The following is a 23880-nucleotide window of genomic DNA, read 5'->3' on the forward strand; positions in this document are numbered from 1 at the left end:
ACTGAATGTGGGTTGACTGAAAGTGGGTCCTCCTTCCCATGGGCTCACCACCTGTGGGAGGGGCCAAAGGGGTCGGGTGCAGTGTGAGCTGGGCGGCGGCCATGGGCAGGGACCTTGGCGGTCTGATCCCCGGCTGCAGAGGCTGGCTCTTGGGACATGGAATGTCACCTCTCTGGCTGGAAAGGAGCCCGAGCTGGTGTGCGAGACAGAAAAATTCCGACTAGATATAGTCGGACTAGCCTCCACGCACAGTTTGGGTTCCGGTACAAGCCCTCTTGAGAGGGGCTGGACTCTCTTCCACTCTGGAGTTGCCCACGGTGAGAGGCGTTGAGCAGGTGTGGGTATACTTATTGCCCCCCGGCTGGGCGCCTGCACATTGGGGTTCACCCCGGTGAACGAGAGGGTAGCCTCCCTCCGCCTTCGGGTGGGGGGACGGGTCTTGACTGTTGTTTGTGTCTATGCACCAAACGGCAGCTCAGAGTACCCACCCTTCTTGGAGTCCCTGGAGGAAGTGCTGGAGAGCGCTCCTTCTGGGGACTCCATCGTTCTACTGGGTGACTTCAATGCTCACGTGGGCAATGACAGTGAGACCTGGAAGGGTGTGATTGGGAGGAAGCCCCCCCCCCCCCCTATCTGAACCCGAGCGGTGTTGTATTATTGGACTTATGTGCTCGACACGGATTTTCAATAATGAACACCATGTTCAAACATAAGGGTGTCCATGTGTGCACTTGGCACCAGGACACCCTAGGCCGCAGTTCGATGATCGACTTTGTAGTCGTGTCATCGGATTTGCGGCCGCATGTTTTGGACACTCGGGTGAAGAGAGGGGCGGAGCTGTCAACTGATCACCACCTGGTGGTGGGTTGGCTCCGATGGTAGGGGAAGATGCCGGTCCGACCTGGCAGACCCAAACGCTCTGTGACGGGTCTGCTGGGAAGGTCTGACAGGATCTCTTGTCAGGAAGAGCTTCAACTCCCACCTCCGGCAGAGCTTTTCCCACGTCCCGGGGGAGGCGGGGGACATTGAGTCTGAGTGGACCATGTTCCGCGCCTCCATTGTTGAGGCGGCCGACCGAAGCTGTGGCCGTAAGGTCGTTGGTGCCTGTCGAGGCGGCAATCCCCGAACCCGCTGGTGGACATCGGCGGTAAGGGATGCCGTCAAGCTGAAGAAGGAGTCCAATCGGGCCGTTTTGGCCTGCGGGACTCCGGAGGCAGCTGACAGGTACCGGATGGCCAAGCGGAACGCGGCTTTGGCGGTTGCTGAGGCAAAATCCCGGGCGTGGGAGGAGTTTAGTGAGGCCATGGAGAATGTCTTCCGGACGGCTTCGAGGAAATTCTGGTCCACCATCCGGCGTCTCAGGAGGGGGAAGCAGTGCAACGTCAACACTGTTTACAGTGGGGATGGCGTGCTGCTGACCTCGACTCGGGACATCGTGAGTCGGTGGGAAGAATACTTCGAAGACCTCCTCAATTCCACCTACACGCCTTCCATTGAGGAAGCAGGGCCTGGAGACTCTGAGGCGGATTCTCCAATCTCTGGGGTCAAAGTCACTGAGGTAGTTAAAAAACTCCTCGGTGGCAAGGCCCCGGGGGTGGATGAGATCCGCCCGGAGTTATTAAAGGCTCTGGATATTGTGGGGCTGTCATGGCTGACACGCCTCTACAACATTGCGTGGACATCGGGGACAGTGCCTCTGGATTGGCAGACTGGGGTGGTGGTTCCCCTCTTTAAGAAGGGGGACCGGAGGGTGTGTTCCAATTACAGGGGAATCATACTCCTCAGCCTCCCCGGTAAAGTCTATTCAGGGGTGCTGGAGAGGAGGGTCCGTCGGGAGGTCGAAGCTCGGATTCAGGAGGAGCAGTGTGGCTTTCGTCCTGGCCGTGGAAGAGTGGACCAGCTCTACACCCTCGGTAGGATCCTCGAGGGTGCATGGGAGTTCGCCCAACCAGTCCACATGTGTTTTGTGGACTTGGAGAAGGCGTTCGACCGTGTCCCTCGGGAGGTTCTGTGGAGGGTGCTTTGGGAGTACGGGGTGCCGAGCCAACTGATAAGGGCGGTTTGGTCCCTGTATCACCGATGCCAGAGTCTGGTCCGCATTTCCGACAGTAAGTCGGATTCGTTCCCAGTGAGGGTTGGACTCCGCCAAGGCTGCCCGTTGTCAGCGATTCCGTTCATAATTTTTATGGACAGAATTTCTAGGCGCAGCCGAGGCGTTGGGGGGGGGTCCGGTTTGGGGACTTCAGCATCGCGTCTCTGCTTTTGGCAGATGACGTGATGCTGTTAGCTTCTTTAGGCCGTGATCTCCAACTCTCGCTGGAACGGTTCGCAGCCGAGTGTGAAGCGGTCGGGATGAGGGTCAGCACCTCCAAATCCGAGTCCATGGTCCTCGATCGGAAAAGGGTGGAATGCCCTCTCCGGATCGGGGATGAGATCCTGCCCCAAGTGGAGGAGTTCAAGTATCTTGGAGTCTTGTTCATGAGTGAGGGGAGGATGGAGCGCGAGATCGACAGGCGGATCGGTGCAGCGTCAGCAGTAATGCGGACCCTGTACCGGTCCGTTGTGGTGAACAGAGAGCTGAGCCAAAAGGCAAAGCTCTCAATTTACCGGTCGATTTACGCTCCTACCCTCACCTATGGTCACGAGCTATGGGACGTGACCGAAAGAACGAGATCCCGGAGACAAGCGGCCGAAATCAGTTTTCTCCGCAGGATGTCTGGGCTCTCCCTTAGGGTGAGAAGCTCGGTCATCCGGGAGAGACTCGGAGTAGAGTTGCTACTCCTCCACGTTGAGAGGAGCCAGATAAGGTGGCTCGGGCGTCTTATCAGGATGCCTCCTGGACGCCTCCCTGGGGAGCTGTTCCAGGCATGTCCCACCGGTAGGAGACCCCGGGGACGACCCAGGACGCGCTGGAGAGACTATGTCTCTCAGCTGGCCTGGGAACGCCTTGGGATCCCCCGGGATGAGGTGGATGAAGTGGCTGGGGAGAGGGAAGTCTGGGACTCCCTCCTAAAGCTGCTGCCCCCGCGACCCGACCCCGGATAAGCGGAAGAAGATGGATGGATGGATGGTTCCTCGCAGTGGAGACTGACAGCTAAAATCTCTGAGCTAGCTTTTTGTATCCTTCCCCTAAAGCATGCCGTTGAACAATCTTTGTTTTTAGGTCATTTGTCAATTGTTTTGAGGCTGCCATGTTCCCTAACCCTAACTTGCAACTGGCCACCTTAAATACCATTTCTCAGTAGATCAAGTGTCACTAAGCTAACCAAACAAATTTTGTGTTCCAACAATTAGTCATAAAGGTATTCAAGTCAATAAAACAACAAGGTTGCCCAAATTTATGCAACTGCCGACCTTTGTTTAAATAATGATTGCACACTTTCTGTAAATACTATAGACTTCATTTCCCTTCTCAAATACCACTGTGGTTGTCTGCTATATGATATATTTAACTGAAATTGCTGATCCAAACAACCAATGATTTGTAAAGCAAAATCTTGAAAATTATCAAGGGTGCCCGAACCTTTTCATACGACTGTATTTATTTATTTATAATTTATTACTACTCACAATATCTGGGATCTTGTAAGAAGGTTGAAACCACTCCTTGATTCTCCTCCTCTGAAACAGCGGGATGTATGCTATGAATGGTATTAGAATAACAAGAGCAAGCACTATGGCAAAACTTTTCTCAATTTTTTTTGTTCCTGGGCCTGGAAAACACAAAAATAGAGACAAAATCTGTAAGATTTTTTATGCATTTCAAATAATTGAAACAAATGTCTGTCATGCAAGAAAGGCCTGACCCCAAATAGTTTTAACATAGAAAGAGTGGAATGGGTGTAACCACACTCAACAACCTACCAACCCACACCCACACACACACATACTAATCAAGATGGCGGCGCGTGCACACGCAGCGGCCACTCTCTGTCCCGTTCGGTGTTTTGTGAGTGTTTACTGAGTGTTTGTCCGGCAGTTTTGTGTATGTTCGTCTCGTGTGATACGTCGTGCTACTAGTGCGGCGGGCATGTTCTGCTCAACATCGGCGGAAGTGGGTTTTATGGCGTTCTGGACTTTGGTGCGGAGAGATTAAGGGTGCTCGGACTGCTTCGTCATGGAGCGACGTCGGACTGGCCTGCTCTTCCTCCCTCGGTTGGACTGCGTCGTGAGCTCGGACTTCTCCGTCCTGGAGCATTGTTGGGATGCGTCGGCAGCGGGTCTGCGAGGCAGTGGAAGAGGGGCCAGCGCGGAGACGTCGGGCCAGGCTTGCGCCCAACCCAGCTCGCCAAGCCGTGCCTTCCATTCTCCTGGCGTACGTTCGTTCGCGGAACGACAAGATGGGGTGCGTTCGCCTGATAGGATCTACGAACCGGACAGTGCGTGCCTGCTGTGTGCTCGTGTTCACAGTGGCCTGGTTGACTGTCATCTTTCCGGACTCTGCTGTGCATCGGGAGCGGCTAGCATGCTATCACTCTTATTGTTCATCTTCTTGTTTTATTTTTCCTGTGTTGTTTACTTGTATGTGCATTGTGAACTCTGTCTTGTCACCCTGGGATAGTGAGAAACGTAATTTCGATCTCTTTGTGTGTCTTGACATGCGGAGGAATTGACAATAAAGACAATACATACATATATACATACATTATATATATACATATATATATATATATACATGTTTGAAACTATTATTTAATGTTCTAATGATAACATATGCACTTATATGGTTTAATATACATTTATTGATACAAAAAACTGTATGTACCGTATTTTTCGGACTAAAAGTCGCTCCGAAATATACGTTGCATTAGCCATAAAATGCACAATAACGTGAAAAAAAAAAAAAAAAGTCGCTCCGGAGCATAAGTTGCATTTTGGGGGAAATTTATTCGACAAAATCCAACACCAAGAACAGACATGAATGAGCAACAACAGGCTAAACCAGGTATGGGCAAACTACGGCCCGCGGGCCACATCCGGCCCACGGGACCGTTTAATCCGGCCCGCCAACCCTAAATAAATTGTATTATTAAACTTTTTTTTTTTTGGGTCATTTTGCCTGCAATGACTGCGTTTCCCCAGTAGATGGGGAACCACCCGCCTGCGCATTTACTACCGGAAGCCGTGTCAGAAAGCTCGGTGCACACTCACAAGTGCGTGTACGTACTCAGTAGTACGGAAATGGCGCACTCGCGCTCTATTTGTATCAGTGCCGAATTTAGAGCGTGGGCTGTGACGACAGCATTCTTGTAATTTGCGCGCCGAGCTTTTGGATACAGTTTTACGCTAAAGCCACCCACAAACCTTCCCCTGGAATCCTTCCATTAAAATGAGTTGCCCAAGGAAAAGCAAGGTGGACACCGAGTGCCGAGTGTTTAAAAAGAGTGGCCAATTTGGCTCGACGTACGCGACGTGACGTTCAGCCACATGAACATCAACATCAACCCGTCACAGATCTAGGTAAACGGACCAACACCTCGGATCTCTCCTAAGAATTGCCACAACAAATTTTACTCCAGACTATGACATACTAGCAAAAAAAAGGGAGACCAACAACACTGTTCCCACTGAAAATGAAGGGGAGGTTTTAAAGTTTGTTGTAAAAAAATGCATTTTGAATATGATCTGTACAAATAGCAGAGATTGAAACTAGCGACCATTCTCATTTTCAAACAATGCAGGATGCTCAAGGACATTGATGCACCACCTGTTTGTGACTAATCTTAACCTGTAAAGTTCTTAAGGCTTACTTTAAGGAAGTGTTTCCCGTTTCCTCACCTCTGTTACCAGGTGTTTGTGAGTTAAAACTCTGCTCTGATTTTCAGATACCCCTCACCGTGTTGCCGTTTTGATTACTTTATTTGGATGTATGCTTTCACCGATTCTTCAAGATGATATATTTGGTCAGAATGTTTGCCGTTTGATGTGATCTCATAAGATAAACATACATCTTTCATTAATCTGACCTCCAGGCACTGAATTGATGGAGACTGTTATTCATAATAACATTGTCGTATTTTATGAGAATCACTGATAGCAGTTTTTTAGGGATGTTTTTTTTTTTAATGCTGTTAATAAATGCATTTGTTTTCAAAAAACTTTTTTTGAATATCCATGCTTTACTACCTACTAAAGGCCAAAACCTTTTATGCAATGACCTTTACAGGTCATTTATATTACTTCACACAAACACTACATCCATCTGCTCCTGGTTCGGCCCCCCGGTCAAAATTTAGAATCCAATTCGGCCCGCAAGTCAAAAAGTTTGCCCACCCCTGGGCTAAACGATAGGTATGCTAATGTGACATAAACACAAACGAAGAGCTGAGAACGGGCCTGACGTAACATTCAGAGTTATTCAAATAACTATTACATAAATAACACGTTTATAAAACCATCTGTGTCACTCCAAATCATTAAATCCATCGATCAAATTCCTCGTCCTTTGTCAACAACGCCGCGCGTGCGCTGCTGACGTCAGCCTCGTCGTTATTCCACAGATCTAGTATATAACAATATTGTAGCGTTAAAAGTACAAGGAAAGACATGGGTTTGGTAAACGGCTCTTTATTTAACAAAACAAGAGTTCAACGAGCCAACAACTACTGAAATATAACAATAAAAACATATAAAAGTTTCTACACGAAATAAAATATATCAAATAACTATAACAAATAGTTCACCGCCACACGGCCCCAAGCACCGGCGTCGACTTCCAGGTGTGTGGAAGAGAGCTCCATAGAATAGGACCGGGCGTGCGTAAAAGTCATGTCCGAGCCCCATCCGTCCCCGGACAGCCACCCGGCCGAGCGCCGGCCCCCGACTTCCATCCACGGAGGTGAAAGAGAGCTCCGTAGAGCAGGACCGGCCGTGCGTAAAAGCCATGTCCGAGCCCCATCCACCGTCCCTGGACAGCCACCCGGTGGAGCGCCGGCCCCCGACTTCCATCCACGGAGGTGAAAGAGAGATCCATAGAGTAGGACCGGGCGTGAGTAAAAGCCATAATAGTTTTTCAAACCTTCTGTGTGACTCCAAATCATTAAATCATTCAAACTCTTCGTGTCACTTACAAACAAAGCCGCTCATGATGCCGGTAGTACGTGGGGCCCTTCATCATCCCGTGATCGAATCTTTGTCCTTTATGTAAACAACCGCCGCGCCGCTGACGTCACTTGAAATTCAAATTACAGTAATACCTGGCTACATCGCGGTTCGTTTATCGCGGTTTCACTTTTTTGGAGGGAATTTTGAAAATTTGTGAAAAAATTCATATATAAGTCGCTCCTCAGTATAAGTCGCCCCCCCACCCAAACTATGAAAAAAAAAAAACGAGACTTATAGTCAGAAAAATACGGTACGTTAAAAATGAGAGGGTGACTACTTTGTGGATTTTCACCTATCGCGAGTGGTCTTGGGGTACAGTAATATACAGTAATCCCTATAGTTGTACTACGTTCATTTTGTTTTCACTTGTTCACTCTGATGAAGGCGGAAATACAAGCCGAAACATGTCAGGTAATTCAACCTAAATATCTTGTTTGTGTTAAAAGAACCCGTTAAACAATACAGTAATCCCTCATTTATCGTGAATAATTGGTTCCAAAACCACCCCGCGATAAGTGAAATCCGCGAAGTATGGTCACCCTCTCATCTGTCCATTTTTTGTGCATCAATAAATGTATATGAAACCATTTAAGTGCATATGTTGTATTAGAAAATTAAATAATAGTTTCAAACATGTAAATAATAAATTAATAGTATAAACAACATTCAGAAAAGATTGTGTAAATACTAAAAATATAAATATTATACGTGTGTGTGTTTGTGTGTGTTTCTGTGCTTCTGCAACAGCACGTAACTCAACGCTCAATTTCTGGCGTCACACAACACTAGTAGACGGCACACATCACATAACTAACTGCGCGTAACGGTCTCGCTATACTAAATAACCATAAATGAAATACTCTCTGCAACACACGAAACATAAGTCATTGAGACAACAAGATACATTTGCTGGTGACCATTAGTCGCCGTGCCGCTGCATAACGGCTACTCGTACGATGCGAGGCAAACTTAAAGGAGCGCGCCGAAGCTATCAATCAAACGGCACACACACGAAACAAACCGTGACCAGACAAATGGCACAACAGTAGACAGGAGTAACAATTAAATGTATATACTCATTTTGTGTCAAAGACGCATACGAGCAACATACTCAGTCGATACAAGCAACCTTTAACTTACCACTGCGCACAAGCTCCAACAATCGCGATAAGCTGAGGTAACTCAAGCGAGACTCAAGGCGCGGTGACGTAACTTTCCAACATTTTAACATCAACATAGGAACCTTTCTAACAGCTATTTTTATTTTTCTTCTTTGTGACAGCCTTTGGCCTGGGGAGTTAAGTTCAGCATTCACTTTAAAGATATCTGGCGCCATCTAGCGTTGTGAATGGGTATAATGTCTAGACCAGTGGTTCTTAACCTGGATTCGATCGAACCCCAGGGGTTCGGTGAGTTGGCTTCAGCAGAGCTGGTATGTCATTGCCCCGGCCCTGTGCCCCGCACCCCCTCGTACGCGGATGGCCGAACACACCAGCAGCACCCCACCCCCCCGTCAGCGGATGGCCGAAAACAACGGTACCCTACACCCCCCCGGCAGCGGATGGCCGAACACATCCGCCCCCTCCCCGGGGGTTCGGTGAATGCACTAATGAACCTGATGGGGTTCGGTACCTCCAAAAAGGTTAAGAACCACTGGTCAAGACCCCGAATGTAAGCTGACCCTCACTTCCATCCATCCATTTTCTGTACCGCTTAGTCTCCACGGGGGTCGCCGATGTGCTGGAGCCTATCCCAGCCATCATCGGGCAGTAGGCGGGGGACACCCTGAACCGGTTGCCAGCCAATCGCAGGGCACACAGAGACAAACAACCATTTACACTCGCACTTACACCTAGGGGCAATTTGGAGTGCTCAATCGGCCTACCAAGCATGTTTTTGGGATGTGGGAGGAAACCGGAGTGCCCAGAGAAAACCCACACAGACCCGGGGACCACATGCAAATTAGGGGTAGAATCGAACCCGCACCGTTCTAACTGTGAGGCGACCGTGCTACCCAGTGCGCCACCGAGCTGCCCTTGACCCTCACTTTTTCAGTCTTATTTCAGTGCAAAAAACATCGTCTTATATTCGGGCCAATACCTTATATATATATATATATATATACATGTCAGCATCATTGGCGGTCACTCGGGACGAGTATGACTGTCTTCTTCTCTGGGTCGTCTACTTGTGGGTCCACAGGTGGGCGTAGAGGCCGATCCGGGATCCACATATTTTTGTGCAGTGTGGGCAGGGGAAAGTGGTGCTGGAGCCTGTTTTTGTCTTTCCTTACGGAGTTGTCGTTTGGTTTCTGCGACACGGCAGAGTTCCTTTTCGTGATGTGCTGCACCTTCTTGCACCGCTGCCCTCCAGTAGTTCCTGTTCAAGGCGATGCGCTCCCAGTCCTGAGATATTATTTGGAATTTCTTGAGATTGGTCTTGAGGTTGTCCTTAAAACGTTTCTTTTGCCCACCTGGGGCTCGCAGACCTCTCTCCAGCTGGGAGTATAACATCTGTTTGGGGAGGCGGGTGTCAGCCATGCGGATGAGATGTCCTGTCCATCGGAATTGGTGCTGCATTATTAACGTGGTGATGCTCGGTATCCTGGCTTCCTCCAGAACGCTGATGTTTGTGCGTCTATCCTCCCATTTGATCCTGAGTATTTTCCTCAAGGTTCTCTGGTGGTGTTGTTCAAGAGCTCTTAGGTGCCTGCTGTAGGTTGTCCATGATTCTGCCCCATAAAGTACGGTGGGGAGAACCACAGCTTTGTAAACCAGGAGCTTGGTGTCAACCCGGAGGTCTGTGGCATACGCTCCACTGGCACAGCTCAGGAGATGGTTAACCTCAGAGTCAATGTCCGCTTTGGAGGAGAGAAGGCTGCCGAGGTAGGGGAAGTGGTCAACATATTAAAGTGCAGTGTTGTCCACATTTATGATGGGCGGAGGAGATGGCTGGTTGGGTGGGGGTTGATGTAGCACATGGGTCTTCTTGATGTTCACGGTCAGACCCAGGGCTCTGTATGCCTTAGCGAAAGAGTTCAGGATGCCCTGGAGATCTTCTGCAGAGTGTGCTGCAATGGCATTATCGTCTGCATATTGAAGCTCCACGATCGTGGTGGTTCTGATCTTGATTTTGGCTTTGAACCTGTTAAGGTTGAAGAGCCTGCCATCAGTTCTGTACCAAATTGGGATTCCCTGTGGTAGTTATTCGTCAATGAGGTGGAGTATGGCGGCAATGAAGACAGACAAAAGGGTGGATGCAATGATGCATCCCTGTTTGACCCCTGTCTCTACAGTGAAAGGCTCAGTCAAGGAGCTGTTGTTGAGCACTGTGGCTGTCATTCCGTCATGTAATAATCGCAGTATTCTGACGTATTTATCCGGCCAACCATACCTCAGAAGGATGCTCCATAGGGCCTGGCGATCCACTGTGTCAAAGGCCTTTGTCAGGTCTATGAAAGCTATGAACAAAGGCTGTATATGCTCACAGCATTTCTCTTGGAGTTGGCATGCTGTAAAAATCATGTCTGCTGTGCCTCTAGATGGACGAAAACCGCACTGCGATTCTGGGAGAACTTCCTCAGACAGTGGCAGTAGGTGATTGGCAAGAACATGAGCAAGTACTTTGCCAACTGTTGAAAGGAACGAGATGCCCCTACAGTTTCCACAATCCTTTGTCCCCTTTCTTGAAAATGGTCACTATCAGAGCGTCCCTGTGCTCCGAGGGGAGTACTTCTTTTTCCCCAGACCTTCAGAAAGAGGGAATGGAGGTGGCGCTGGAGCTCTGGTCCACCTTCCTTTAGGACCTCAACTGGGATCCCATCTGGCCCAGAGGCCTTGTTGTTCTTCAGGCTACTGATGGCATCTTGGACCTCAGCTAAAGTGGGAGGTTCACCCATGTCTTCCCTGATGGGACTCTGAGGGATGTGACTGAGGAAATCTGACTGAGTTGTGCTGTCACGGTTGAGGAGTTCCTGAAAGTGCTCTCTCGGTTGCAACAGCTCATGCCCGTCTTTAGAGCGTAGGGGGTTTTGGCCGCGATGGTTTGGGCTGTAGACAGCCTTAGTAGCGCTGAAAAAGCCTCTGGTGTCACCAGTCTGCTAAACTCTGGATTTCCAGTGCCCTTTCTGTCCACCAGGAGTTTTTAATCTGTCTCACTCGGCTCTGGACGTCAGCCTTGGCTCTGCAGTGAGCCTGTCTCAATGCTTTGCAGGTGATGTCATTTTGCCAAACACGAAAGGTTTCCCTTTTCTTGGAGATGAGCTGTTCTATCTCTGTGTCGTTCTCATCAAACCAGTCCTGATGCTATCTGGACTTGTACCCGAAAGTGGCACTGCAGGTATCGAGGATGGAAGATTTGAGCAGGCTCCACTATTCTTCAATGTTCTCAGGGTATTCCTGATTAAGGCTTTCTCTAAGAGAGGCCTGAAACAGCTGCAGGGCGGCAGTTTCGTTCAGGGTCTCAAGGTTTAGTCTCTGCCGGCTCAGCTTCTTTTGCAGTCTCCTCTTCCTCTTGAGTCTGATGGACATCGTGGATCGTATCAGGCGGTGATCTGTCCAGCAGGCCTCTGAATCCATCATGGCTTTTGTGATGCTCACGTCACGCTGATCCCTGGCTCTGACAATGACATAGTCAATGAGATGCCATTGTTTAGAGCGAGGGTGTCTCCATGAACCCTTGAGTTTGTTTTTCTGGCGAAAGATGGTATTGGTGATGGTAAGGTCGTATTGAGCACATTTGCTAAGAAGCAAAACCCCGTTGGAGTTTATGTTTCCAATGTAGCATTGAAGCGCGTGTTGGGGATCTTGCTGCTCTCGGGTTACCACTCGCTCCCCAGTCGCCGACACTACTGGAGCACAGATGAAGATCTCCAGTGCGCCCTCGTTGCTGGGGCCATATCACGCAACAGGTTCGAGGAGATCATCCGCTACATTCACTGCGCCGACAACGCGCACCTGAACCTCAGCGACCGGATGACAAAGCTGCGTCCCATGATGGACATCCTCAACGCTCGGTTCGGGGAGGCGTATCCAATGGACTGCAATGTTGATCTGGACGAGGCAATGATTGAATATTTTGGAAGACACGGATGCAAGCAAGCAATCCGAAACAAGCCGGTGCGGTTCGGCTTCAAGGCCTGGTGCCTGAACAGTGGGACCAACGGCTTCCTGCTCCGCTTCGACATCTACCAGGGGACGAGTGGAACGCAAGTTCGGCAAGGGCGGTGGCACACTCCTTCGACTTCTGGACGACCTCCCCGATGCTGTGCGTGCACTTCCGCTACGCGTCTACATCGACAACTACTTCACCGGCCTCCCGCTAGTTGCAGAGCTGCGCAGGCGGGGCTACGGTTGCACGGGGACGATCCGAGAAAACCGCATCCCGCGCTCTTGCCCGATCACAGATCAGAAGGCTATGAAGAGCAAGCCGCGTGGTGCCGTGTCTGTCGTGTACGACACGGCAAACAAGATTGCCCTCACTCGGTGGAAGGATAACGCCGTGGTCACCATCGCCTCCACCCTCGCTTCCGAGCATCCTCTGCAGAAGGCGTCACGCTGGTCAGCGAAGGAGAAGAAGAAGGTGGCAGTGGACCAGCCATTTGTTGTCCAGCTGTATAACCGCAGCATGGGCGGCAGGGACCGCGCCGACCAGAGCATCGGGCTCTACCGCATCAACATGTGCTGGAAGAAGTGGTGGTGGCCGATATTCACCTGGATGCTGGACGCGGCCGTCTTCAATGCATGGGTGCTGCACCGGCTGGATGAGCACGGCGGGATGTCTCTGCTGGACTTCCGACGCGAGGTGGGCCGAACTCTGCTTGCAGCACCAGGCGTCACTCGAGCTCGGAGAGTGGGCAGACCGCGCCGGTGCGCAGTTGCCGATGACTCCCGCTTCCACGGCATGGAGCACTGGCCAGAAGTGGCGGAGCAAGGCCAAAAGTGCGCACTGCCGACTTGCAAGACGCGTCCGTCCAGTGCGTGCTCCAAGTGCCGCGTGGCAATGTGCATGAAGTGTTTCCGTGGTTACCACCAGCCGGAATAGAATGTGTGAGAAGCACTGGTCGCGTGATCCGTTTTCTGACCGGAAGTGGCGGCGCAAGGCTGAACATGATCACTGCTGAGTTACAAATCACGGCCGTCCACTGCGTTTATGGTACCGCAATCTTCAGTCCACTGCGCTTATTGTACCGTGGTTTTGTACCGTTTTGTTGCAAATACATACGGCTATGAAACCCAACTTGTGTTCATAGAAACTTCAGCATTTTCTTACGACTGGTCCCCATACCCTGGGGATGACGGCCGCCGTTGACTGGAGGCGTTGCGCATGCATGCCCATTGAAAATTGCGGAAATGGTCCCTTTCATGTTGCAGACAGCTGTTACGTGTGAAACACAACTAACTCTGAACATTCAAATAAATTACATCACGTTACACTTGTAAATCGTCAGAATGCTCCAATTTTTGTGCACGTATCAGCCCATCGTCTATATATAGATGCCGCATATCTCGTGTACGTGATGTCATAACCAAAAAAGCGCGGCATATTCGTACTTAGGGACACCTAATGACCCAGACAATATGCACCTTTTTAGAAACAAAAATTTGGGCAGATCCGGGGGGTGGGGAAATCAGCACTTGTTTACATGTTTTTCTTGGAGAGTCTCTGCAAGCAGACATTAGCAGATAAGCTCTTTTGCACGTCATTTCATCATATCATCATATCATCTAACAGCAGAAAGGTCTTCTCCGGTGGTTTCCGACTATTGCTGGCTTGAGATCAGCTGGGGCCAAGCAGAGGCAACATGTTTCGGCTCCTCTGCTTCTGTTCCTTATTCACTACACACTTTCCACAGCGACCACAAATGTATAATAACCCATAATAAATCATACTACAACATTTACCCCTTTTTATTATTTTGATTCTTCATTTGTCCCAACACCCTTAAAAAGACTCTGGTATAGGTTTTATCCAATCAATTCATCTACTGGTTGACCAATGTAGTTTTCATACACATGTAGATGCCGAGAAGTAGGGTTTAGGATAGTAAGATATTCTCCCCCAAGGCCCTGGGCCTCAGTGTCACCACCTCTCTTCAGCTCAGGACTTGCAATAAGCATTGGGTACATTCCACACAATTTAGAATTTGTGGGCGCCAAGGCAGTTGAGATAAGTCAGTTTAGCAGAGTGCGGATGCAGGGAATACAGCAACAACCACACAAGTTGAGGAGAGCTGTGAAAACAGATATTGATATCAAAATAGAGTACAATTTTGTATGTTCTCCAAAGGTCTTGTCGACCCAATCAGACCAGATGGAGGTGTCCACTCCTGAGTGCTCCTTCATTTGTGATTCAGCATCCGAAGACCTTGTATGGCTCTGCTGAGAGACCCATCAGGTGCAGTGTCATTAGGAATAAATGTACAACATGCACTCCCAAACATAGCACAAATCATGTCAATTGCAATGCAGTTCTGGAACGCCACCAAGGATGTGCTAGCCAATTGTTCCCTTACCGCAATGAAGCCCTTCTCGGTGTAATTTCCAAGCTTTTGCACATTGTAGTGAACGTAGTTGATACGATCTACATTTAAGTTGGCCATGACCCATATGAAAATGGACTCCCACCCTGCCACAATCTGGTTAGCCAACTTATACTCATCTGGTACGCCTCGCGGTACCCCTATGGCATCGATTCATCTGCCGTAGCTGCAAAAATAGAGACTGGTAAAAGCAATGACACTAATGCACAAGAACCCTCTGCCTCCTTTAATTGTTTATATAATTTAGACCCCCCCATCAATTTTATACATACGTACATGTTACACAGCTGTACTTTACAACTTTGGCTGCAGACTCAGTCAATAAGAGACAATTATTTCCAATCTGTGAAACGCCTGTCACTGTCAAAAACATGTCATCAGTTCAGAATTTCCTTTTGAGTTTTTTCAATATTCCTGATGTATGGTATTTTGGAGGGACTTTAAGCCCATTTTTTTCCCTCAGTAAGCTGGCCTGCGGGAACATAGACAGCCTCTTTTGGTTCTGTAATTTTAGAAAACGCAAACATGAATAAAGTGATATATTTTGTGTAACCCGACATAGTCACGTCCCCCGAGAAACCCCTAAATAGGTCGGGTGTCTGAAACCTTCACTGACCGTCAGGTATTTTCAGAAACTAGAATTCTGCTCCCACCTTTCCGCCAGATTTTGCTTACCCTTCTTTCTCAGGTGACTCGGCGGAGATGACTTTCTTTCAATGCGTAAGGTGTATCCACGTTTTCCTCTCGCCGATCTTTACTGCTCTTGGTGAAGTTTTTTTTTGAAAAACAAATTACACCCATACGTCATCTGTGCCCGTCGTATGGGCAGAACATTTGCATATAGTAGCTATCTGCTCGCGGCTCGGTGACGCACTGGGTAGCTGGTCCGCCTCACAGTTAGGAGGGTGCGGGTTCGATTCCACCTCCGGCCCTCCCTGTGCGGAGTTTGCATGTTCTCCCCGAGCCTGCGTGGGTTTTCTCCGGGCACTCTGGTTTCCTCCCACATCCCAAAAACATGCTTGGCAGGCCGATTGATCACTCCAAATTGTCCCTAGGTGTGAGTGCGAGTGCGAATGGTTGTTTGTCTCTATGTGCCCTGCGATTGGCTGGCAACCGGTTCAGGGTGTCCCCCGCCTACTGCCCGATGACGGCTGGGATAGGCTCCAGCACGCCCGCGACCCCCGTGGGGACTAAGCGGTTCGGAAAATGGATGGATGGATGGAGCTATCTGCTCAGGCAGCTGGACAGCGGTCAATAAATTCATCAACAGGCCTGCATGCGTTATCCACACTTATTGGACATCTATCCCATTAAGATGGTAAGATCTTCTGAGATCCTCCATCTGTTGGAAAAAATCCTCAACGTCTATTTTGTGAGATGTGATGCCTTCTACGGCATACTCCGCCCCCTTTTTTTTTCTTTTCTTTATCAACATGTCTTCTTTGGGCAAATGACATCCAGATTTTCTTACGTACAGGACGCCGCCGCCCTCCCAGTTTTTTTTAGAATAGACTATTCTGTCTCTCTTCACTTGATAGGGACTAGTATTGTCAAGTTTTTACCCACGGAGTTTAAGCACGTGCAGGACACCGTCGCCCTGTTCACGGAGTTTAAGTGCACAAAACACCGTAGCTTTTCCTACGGAGTTTAAGTACACAGGACATTGTCGCCCTTTTACGGAGATTAAGTGCACAAAACACCATTGCTTTTCCTACGGAGTTTAAGTACACAGGACACCATCGCCCTTTTACTGAGTTTAAGTGCACTAAATACACAGGATACCGTCGCCCTTTTCAATGAATTTAAGTGCATTAAATACACAGGACACCGTCGCCCTTTCTCTCTCATTTGCGTGCGCAACACACACGCACACGTACACACACCCTATGAGCGCGCTCACTCACTCACTGAAAAAGTCTTCACTCCTCCGGTCTCGCGTCAACCCTCAGTTCCTAGTCCCGTAAAGGGTATACTCGTCGTGGCCACGGTCTTTCCTGGTTGTCGCCTCCGCCTCTGGGAACATCAGGTACTATCTTGCGATCCGGCTCGAAGGACCAATTTATGTTAGGTTTATTTCCTAAACATCTCACAAACAATGAGGAGAGAAGACGCTTCCAGTTACTTGCAAGGAGAATTAGGAGAGCTGTATGCTGTTCTCTCACCTATTCTCCTTACAAGGAGAATAGGAGAGCCGTATGCTGATCTCTCAACTACTCTAATCAGCTCTCCCATCAACCTCACTTTTATTTGGTTTGAGGTCCCTAAGTCACATAAGGGGTTATCTAAGGGGTTTCTTGCAGAGTCTCTGCAAGCAGACATTAGCAGATAAGCTCTTTTGCACGTCATTTCATCATATCATCTAATAGCAGAAAGGTCTTCTCCGGTGGTTTCTTCTTATCACCGGCTTCAGATCAGCTGGGGCCAAACAAAGGCAACAGGTTTCGGCTCCTCTGCTTCTGTTCCTTATTCACTACACACTTTCCACAGTGATCACAAATGTATAATAACACATAATAAATCATAATGAAATATTACTTTGACACTGTCCATGTGCCTTCTGGAGCAGGGGAACCTTGTGGGCACTGCAGGATTTTTAACCATTGCAGCAGCATCCATCCATCTTCTATACCGTTTGTCCCTACTGGGGTCACGGGCGTGCGAGAGTCTGTCACAGCAGTCACTGGGTAGTAGGCGGGGGACAACCTGAACTGGTTGCCAGCCAATCGCAGGGCACACAGAGACAAACAACCATTCACACGCGCACTCACACCTAGAGGCAATTTGGGATTCTCAATCGGCCTACCAAGCATGTTTTTGGAATGTGGGAGGAACCCATGCGGGCACAGGGAGAACATGCAAACTTCACACAGGGAGGGCCGAAGGTGGAATCGAACCTGCACCCTTCTAATTGTGAGGCGGACGTGCTAACCAGTGTCAAATTTGGAGTCTGATTGATTACATGGAGAGGGGTTTTATTCAATTTACACAGTTGACTTAGCTGCAGATGACATTGTGTCTATGGAGCAGGAGTGGTATTTAACCAGTCTGTGGGAGCCAAAATTGTTAATGGTTGGGAGGGTATCAAATACTTATTGCCCTCAATGAAATGCAAATCTATTTATATCTTTTGTACAATGTGGTTTTCTGCATTTTCTTTTCTATATTCTGTCTCATTGTTAAAAAAAAACTATCTTTAAAATTATAGACTGTTTGCTTTTTTGTCAGTAGGCAAATTTACAAAATTAGTGAAGGATCAAATACTTATTTTCCCCACTGTGTGTGCATGTGTGCGTGTGTGTGTGTCCGTGCGCATGTGTGTGTGCGTGCGTGTGTGTTCTCCCTGGATTGCCACCTTGTTGTGGTGGAGAACCTTAAGTGTTCCTATGAACCCAAAAGCAAAACTGTCTGGAGCTTAAACTCCTGGTAGGGTTACCCATGGCGGAAAGGTCAAGGGGGAGGTTCCAGACAAAGCGCGATCCAAAAGAAAAAACCTCAACGGTGGATGTGGCAAAAGATGACGTCACAACGGCACTGAAGGCGGATGAAGTCTGCAACAGAGGGTAGCCTCCAGTCGCCGTGGTCCTCCATGCCATTGGAATCAGGTGTGGTGGCTGCAGGCGCATCATTATAAGTGTCGTGGTGGAGAACCTTGTGTGTTCCTATAAACAGTGCACTCTGGTTGCCTTTGCAAAAGCATACAAACAGCTTGGTCTAGCCATCAACATACAGTAAAAAGGACTCAAATCCTCCATCAGCCACCACCAAAAGGTACTGCTGTCCCACCCCCAAAAATCTTCATTGACACCAGCGTCCTGGAGGAGGCTGACATCCCTACCATCACTGCCACCATCGTACAACACCAACTCAGATGAACTGGTCATGTTGTCCGCATGCCTGATCTCTGACTTCCAAAACAAGTTCTCTACTCCCAGCTTGTTGAAGGAAAACGTGCCCAAGGAAGCCAGATGATGAGGAATAAGGACAACATTAAAACAAACATCAGAAGGTTCCACATAGACCTTAAAACCTCGGAAGACATGGCAAAAGATAGGTTGACATGGAGAAACCTTGTCCGTGAGGGTTCTGCACTTTGTAATGCTGACGTCCACTGTACTGCAGAAGACAAGCCCAGACTCAGAAAGAAGAGATCATCCACCAAACAGGTCCAACCCAAGGCCACCACCACATTCAACTGTCCACACTGCACAAGAACAATCGGGTCCAGGATCGGCCTTCACGCCCATCTGAAGTGTTAAAAAGTCCCTGAAACCTTTTAACAATAACTCAGGGTGCAAAACCCTGTAAAGGTATCCAAAATACGCCTGAAACAATTTAGGAACAACACGGGGACAGGACCAAGGACCTAGACGGGGGACAGTCATACTCGACCACGAGTGACCGCCTATGATGATGGTGTGTGTGTGTGTGTGTGTGTGTGTGTGTGTGTGTGTGTGTGTGTGTGTGTGTGTGTGTGTGTGTGTGTGTGTGTGCGTGTGTGTGTGTGTGCATGTGTGTGTGTGCGTGTAGGTCGTTTAGGGTGGTTATACCTGTCAGGGTTTTCCAGATTATCTTTATCGTATGATTATGTCGGAATGCAACCTGTAATAAATAACCTAGCTTGTCCCATCCTACACAAAGTCGTAAAACACCCCTTGCTATGTTTTGACTAGTCCACTCTTACCCCCACTCTGTTTTTCTTAATAAATATGCTCTTGCAGGAGGGAGAGTCAGATCTCCATTCGATCATCGCTGTACGCACAGCGACGAATGGACTCTCCACCTGCAGGTGTCTAAAAGGACTTACTTGTCTTCCGTGTGGTTCTGGCAAAATAAGTTGGAGTGAGCACAACTCTAACATTTCGGTGCCGAAACCCGGGATCCCTCATACCCGCTATCTGGCTGACGAAGAAGGACGTGCTGCATTGTCGACAAGCCAGCGTCCATTAGGAGGACCTGGTAAAGAAAGACCTGGGAAGAGAATGCTTCGCTGGGCCAGCATCTTAGGTTTGCCTTCGTCTGACAGAGGTGGATTGGCGGGATCCGGCAGTGCAACGAACCAGGGGACAAGTAAGTTGAAGGCCTGAAGTTGTGTGATTGTGTTGTTGTGAAACGCGTAAAACGTAGCGGTGCACGAGAACAGCTTGGGTTCAAGTCCCAGTGGAAGAAACAGGCTAAGAAAAGCAGAGCTTCTTTTTCGTTCATCGAAGAAGTGCGTAGACTCTTTGTCTGTTTTTCCGAGCTGAGGGATCTGGCTTGGGTTCAAATCCCAGTGGAAGGAACGGGCTAAGAAAAACAGAGCTTCTTTTTCTTAATTGAAGAAGGGCGTAGATTCTTTCTTTTGTCCGTTTTTCCAAGCTGTTTGGGAAGGTTTTACACCCAACCCTGGATAGGCCTAAAAAGCGCTGGAGTTTGAGTGCGATTGAGTGTGTGACTGGTAGGATAAATTGACTAAATAGCAGTTCTAGCATTGATCCACGGCAATAAAACAGGCTAGTAATTTGTTGAAATGTCAATTTAAACCTGCATTGAGGATCCACAAAGAAAACAAATGTGAAAAAAATTGTAAAACCTTAAATTACTAAAATTAAGATGGGAAATAAGAACGGTAAATCTCTTGCTCTGCTCTTCTTTGAGATGAGAGGTACATGGCAAGTAGATTTCTTAATTGTATGCAATACATGACAAAGTGGAAGAAAAAGTATGGAGTAAAAAGGGAGTTGGAAGTTGAAGTGTGACCAGAAAGTTAAAAATTGCAAATTTTGTGCTGTCCTCGTGTGCGTGGGACGGACCAGCTCATGATCGACCGCGGGAAATGGCCAACCTGTGACGAATCATTAGTGCTGGGACCTACCTTTCGCACGCGAGAGCTGTGCATGTGTGTGCGTATGTGTTAAAATGATGAAGATTGGCTAAACTTTTAGTATAAAGAAATTTGCTAGACTGTTGTCTATTCAATTTACACCGCAGAACAGAAACAATTTTGACAGCTAAAAATGAGAGGAAAAGAGAGAAATCTGTTTGCGAGCAGAAACTAATCCACACTAGTGCATGTTAGTGTCGAGCCCTCATGAGAAATTCGAAGTAAATAGAACATGCTTTCAGGAATTGGAAGACGCTAAATTGTGAATTTAAGATTTTGCAGCGCTACATTTAATAGGAATAATTGATTGGTTGTGTTATAAGATTATACAATATTCTAAATGTAAACTAAATCTAAGAGATTGAGCTCTTCAAATTTAAAAACAAAGAAAAAAATTCACATTAATTTGCCAGTAGTTTTTTTTAGTTAAGTTGTTTTTTTGAATTGGTGGATTGTTCTACCAGGAACCTTGAGTTGAAAATGATATATGAATGTTGTGTGGTGAGCTTGGATGAATTGGGACCAATGTGATAGGAAGACTCCTTTTTCGAGACTGTGTGAGATGCATATGATGAGCATTGATGAATGATTGCCCGAATGAAAGGTTGAATGGTTGAAGTCGTTGGCGACTACTATGGAAAATTAGTCGAGCGACTTTGATGAAAGAGTGATTTTGAGCAAGTTAAATGCTAAAAAGAAAAACGTAGTTTTTGGATTGATAATTAACTAGAGAAAAAAACTGGAGAACGAGTAACACATGTAGAAGATGTGTGAACTGAGAAATTGAGAAGTGTTTTGGAAAGAAAGTCAAATTAAATGATGATGGAATCGTATATAGTAAAGAACACATTCTCCCAGAAAGTTTGTCAAGGTGTGAGGCATGGGCGTTGCCAAGCCTCAGAAGGAGGGAGTGAGTAGGATAGATAGTGGAAGGTAGTAATAATACAACACTTTATGACAATGAATTTTCGAATACATTTGGTGTTATACTGTGGTAAATTTTTTGTTCTGGTATCATGCAATGTATATCTCACTAGTAAGCGTAAGTGTGACCGGGTCATGTTTTGGGTCAGGTTCGTGAGGGATTGTTTGGGCCTTGGTCCATGAACGTAGACTAATTGGCACGAGATACGTCTGGTTTACATTAACAACTGACAAGAGATGCACCGTGTTGAGTTGGGGAGGCTGACTGTGGGGTCATAGATCGTCCAGCAGCCCCGTGTGCGCCCACCCAAGTGAGGAAAGGAGTGCTTTCTCGTAAATAATGAGGACATACGTATTGGGAGTAATCTGTTGGTCCTTTCTTTAAGACCCTTTAAATGGTTTTCTGGTGTGGATAGGTTAGCAACACAAGAGATTTAGAGGTTCAAAAGAAAGACAGTTAGAAGAAAACATCATTTTTGATTTGGACAATTGCAGACTAACAGGAACATGAGAACGATAAGAACTAAGAAGTAGGATCCAATTTGATTGGAGAGACTGAGAATTCACAGTACCATATTCTAAGTCACATTTTTGAGCAAGCATGACACAGTTAATAACATTCAAGAGGTCAAGACATATATCAGGGCTAGATGTGGAACACAGACCTCGATGAACTAATTTTCAATAATGATACTGTAGACAACGTACTGTCCCATTAAATTGGAACTATAGATAAAATGTAGCTCGAAAATAAGATGAGTTGCAGGACTTACAATATAGAAATGAGATCGCTGTTATTAGGAGAATTTGAACTTTGGTAAACAAACGTTACTAGCAAATTGATGGCGAGAGCTACATTTGGAGATAGTCTTACAAGTTTGATGTCCCAGCCTGTCATTCTCAGTGTCAGGGTCCCTGAAACTCAATCCGAGACTTTGCCTGCAGCCGTGAACTACTACGAAATGGTGCCTGGCTCTGAAGCACCTTTGACCTTTGGCGAAGGACAAGAAAAGACTGCTGTTGTGCTTGGAGGGGGACAAGTACACTCCGGAGGAAATAAAACATCCTCGGGGACGGAAAAGACAGTGAAAAGCGGAGGAACTCAGAATGATGAAAATGAACTGGTCAGAACTGGTTGGATGGTCAGAAAGTTAGGTACGTTCAATTTTTGACTTTCACACAATCATGCATAAGAGTCACACAAGGCGACAGTTAACAAGACAATGACTGCAATAGGGGCCACCTACGACTGCACCGACATGAAAAAGTAGAAACGAGAGAGCAGAGTATGGGATTATATGCTAAAACGTCTGCTATACAGTTGCCAATAGGAGATTCTATCAAAAGAAGCTACATGAGAGATGGATTAGAATACCTTTGTCTGTGTGTTCTGTGCCGTTTTGTGTATGCGTGCAGATGTGTGTGTGTGTGTGTGTGTGTGTGTGTGTGTGTGTGTGTGTGTGTGTGTGTGTGTGTGTGTGTGTGCGCACACCCTGTGTGGGTGCGGGCGTGTGAGGAGAAAGAAGGCATGGATAAGACAATCTCTTTTAAACCAGGAGGCAATAAATGGGAAAGCCCCTGTCATAAGTAGTCTTTGGTTAGAGGGAATCATTAGGAAGTGTTCAAACTCTTCCCGCAAACACTCCTATTTGCCAGTTAAATGGGCACTACAATTGACTACGAAAGTTGCAGTCCTTGGCAGATTATATCATTATATATATATATATATATATATATATATATATATATATACATATACCGTATTTGCCGGTGTACAGGTCGACTCGGTGTATAAGTCGACCCCCTAAAATTCGACGGAAATTTACGATTTTATGATATATCCTTTGTATAAGTCGAGCTCAATTGTTGCATTATATTAAACTTCAAAATTCAATATACGAAATTTATTGACGAAATGTGTTCAAATTCCGGGAGGCCGTGCGCATGCGGCTGTTTATAAGCACCGCGGAGGAGATCGCGGCCGGCGAGCTCGCGCACGCCGCCCGGCACCAACGGGAGGCCGGAAATAGCTCCAAGCCGAGCGGATCGGCACTTTATAAGCACCGCGGAGGAGATCGCGGCCGGCGAGCTCGCGCACGCCGCCCGGCACCAACGGGAGGTCGGAAATAGCTCCAAGCCGAGCGGATCGGCACTTTATAAGCACCGCGGAGGAGATCGCGGCCGGCGAGCTCACGCACGCCGCCCGGCACCAACGGGAGGCCGGAAATAGCTCCAAGCCGAGCGGATCGGCACTTTATAAGCACCGCGGAGGAGATCGCGGCCGGCGAGCTCGCGCACGCCGCCCGGCACCAACGGGAGGCCGGAAATAGCTCCAAGCCGAGCGGATCGGCACTTTATAAGCACCGCGGAGGAGATCGCGGCCGGCGAGCTCGCGCACGCCGCCCGGCACCAACGGGAGGCCGGAAATAGCTCCAAGCCGAGCGGATCGGCA

At 47.9% G+C, this 23880-nt stretch overlaps 1 protein-coding gene and 1 long non-coding RNA gene across 14 annotated transcripts in view; both read right to left on the reverse strand.

Annotated features, from left to right (window-relative positions):
- The window catches only part of LOC137840539 (uncharacterized), a 41002-nt gene extending 17858 nt beyond the window's left edge, over positions 1 to 23144 (reverse strand). The window contains exons 1-2 of the long non-coding RNA XR_011087270.1: positions 16553 to 23144; positions 3571 to 3713 (exon numbers count right to left, since the gene is read on the reverse strand). This is a non-coding gene — a long non-coding RNA (uncharacterized lncRNA). The remainder of the gene's footprint in view (positions 1 to 3570; positions 3714 to 16552) is intronic.
- Positions 1 to 23880, reverse strand: part of LOC125973212 (interleukin-10 receptor subunit beta) — a 165289-nt gene that overhangs the window by 63639 nt on the left and 77770 nt on the right. The window lies entirely within an intron of this gene.

This window comes from Syngnathus scovelli, chromosome 8 (assembly GCF_024217435.2).
Source record: "Syngnathus scovelli strain Florida chromosome 8, RoL_Ssco_1.2, whole genome shotgun sequence".
NCBI classification, from domain to species: domain Eukaryota; kingdom Metazoa; phylum Chordata; class Actinopteri; order Syngnathiformes; family Syngnathidae; genus Syngnathus; species Syngnathus scovelli.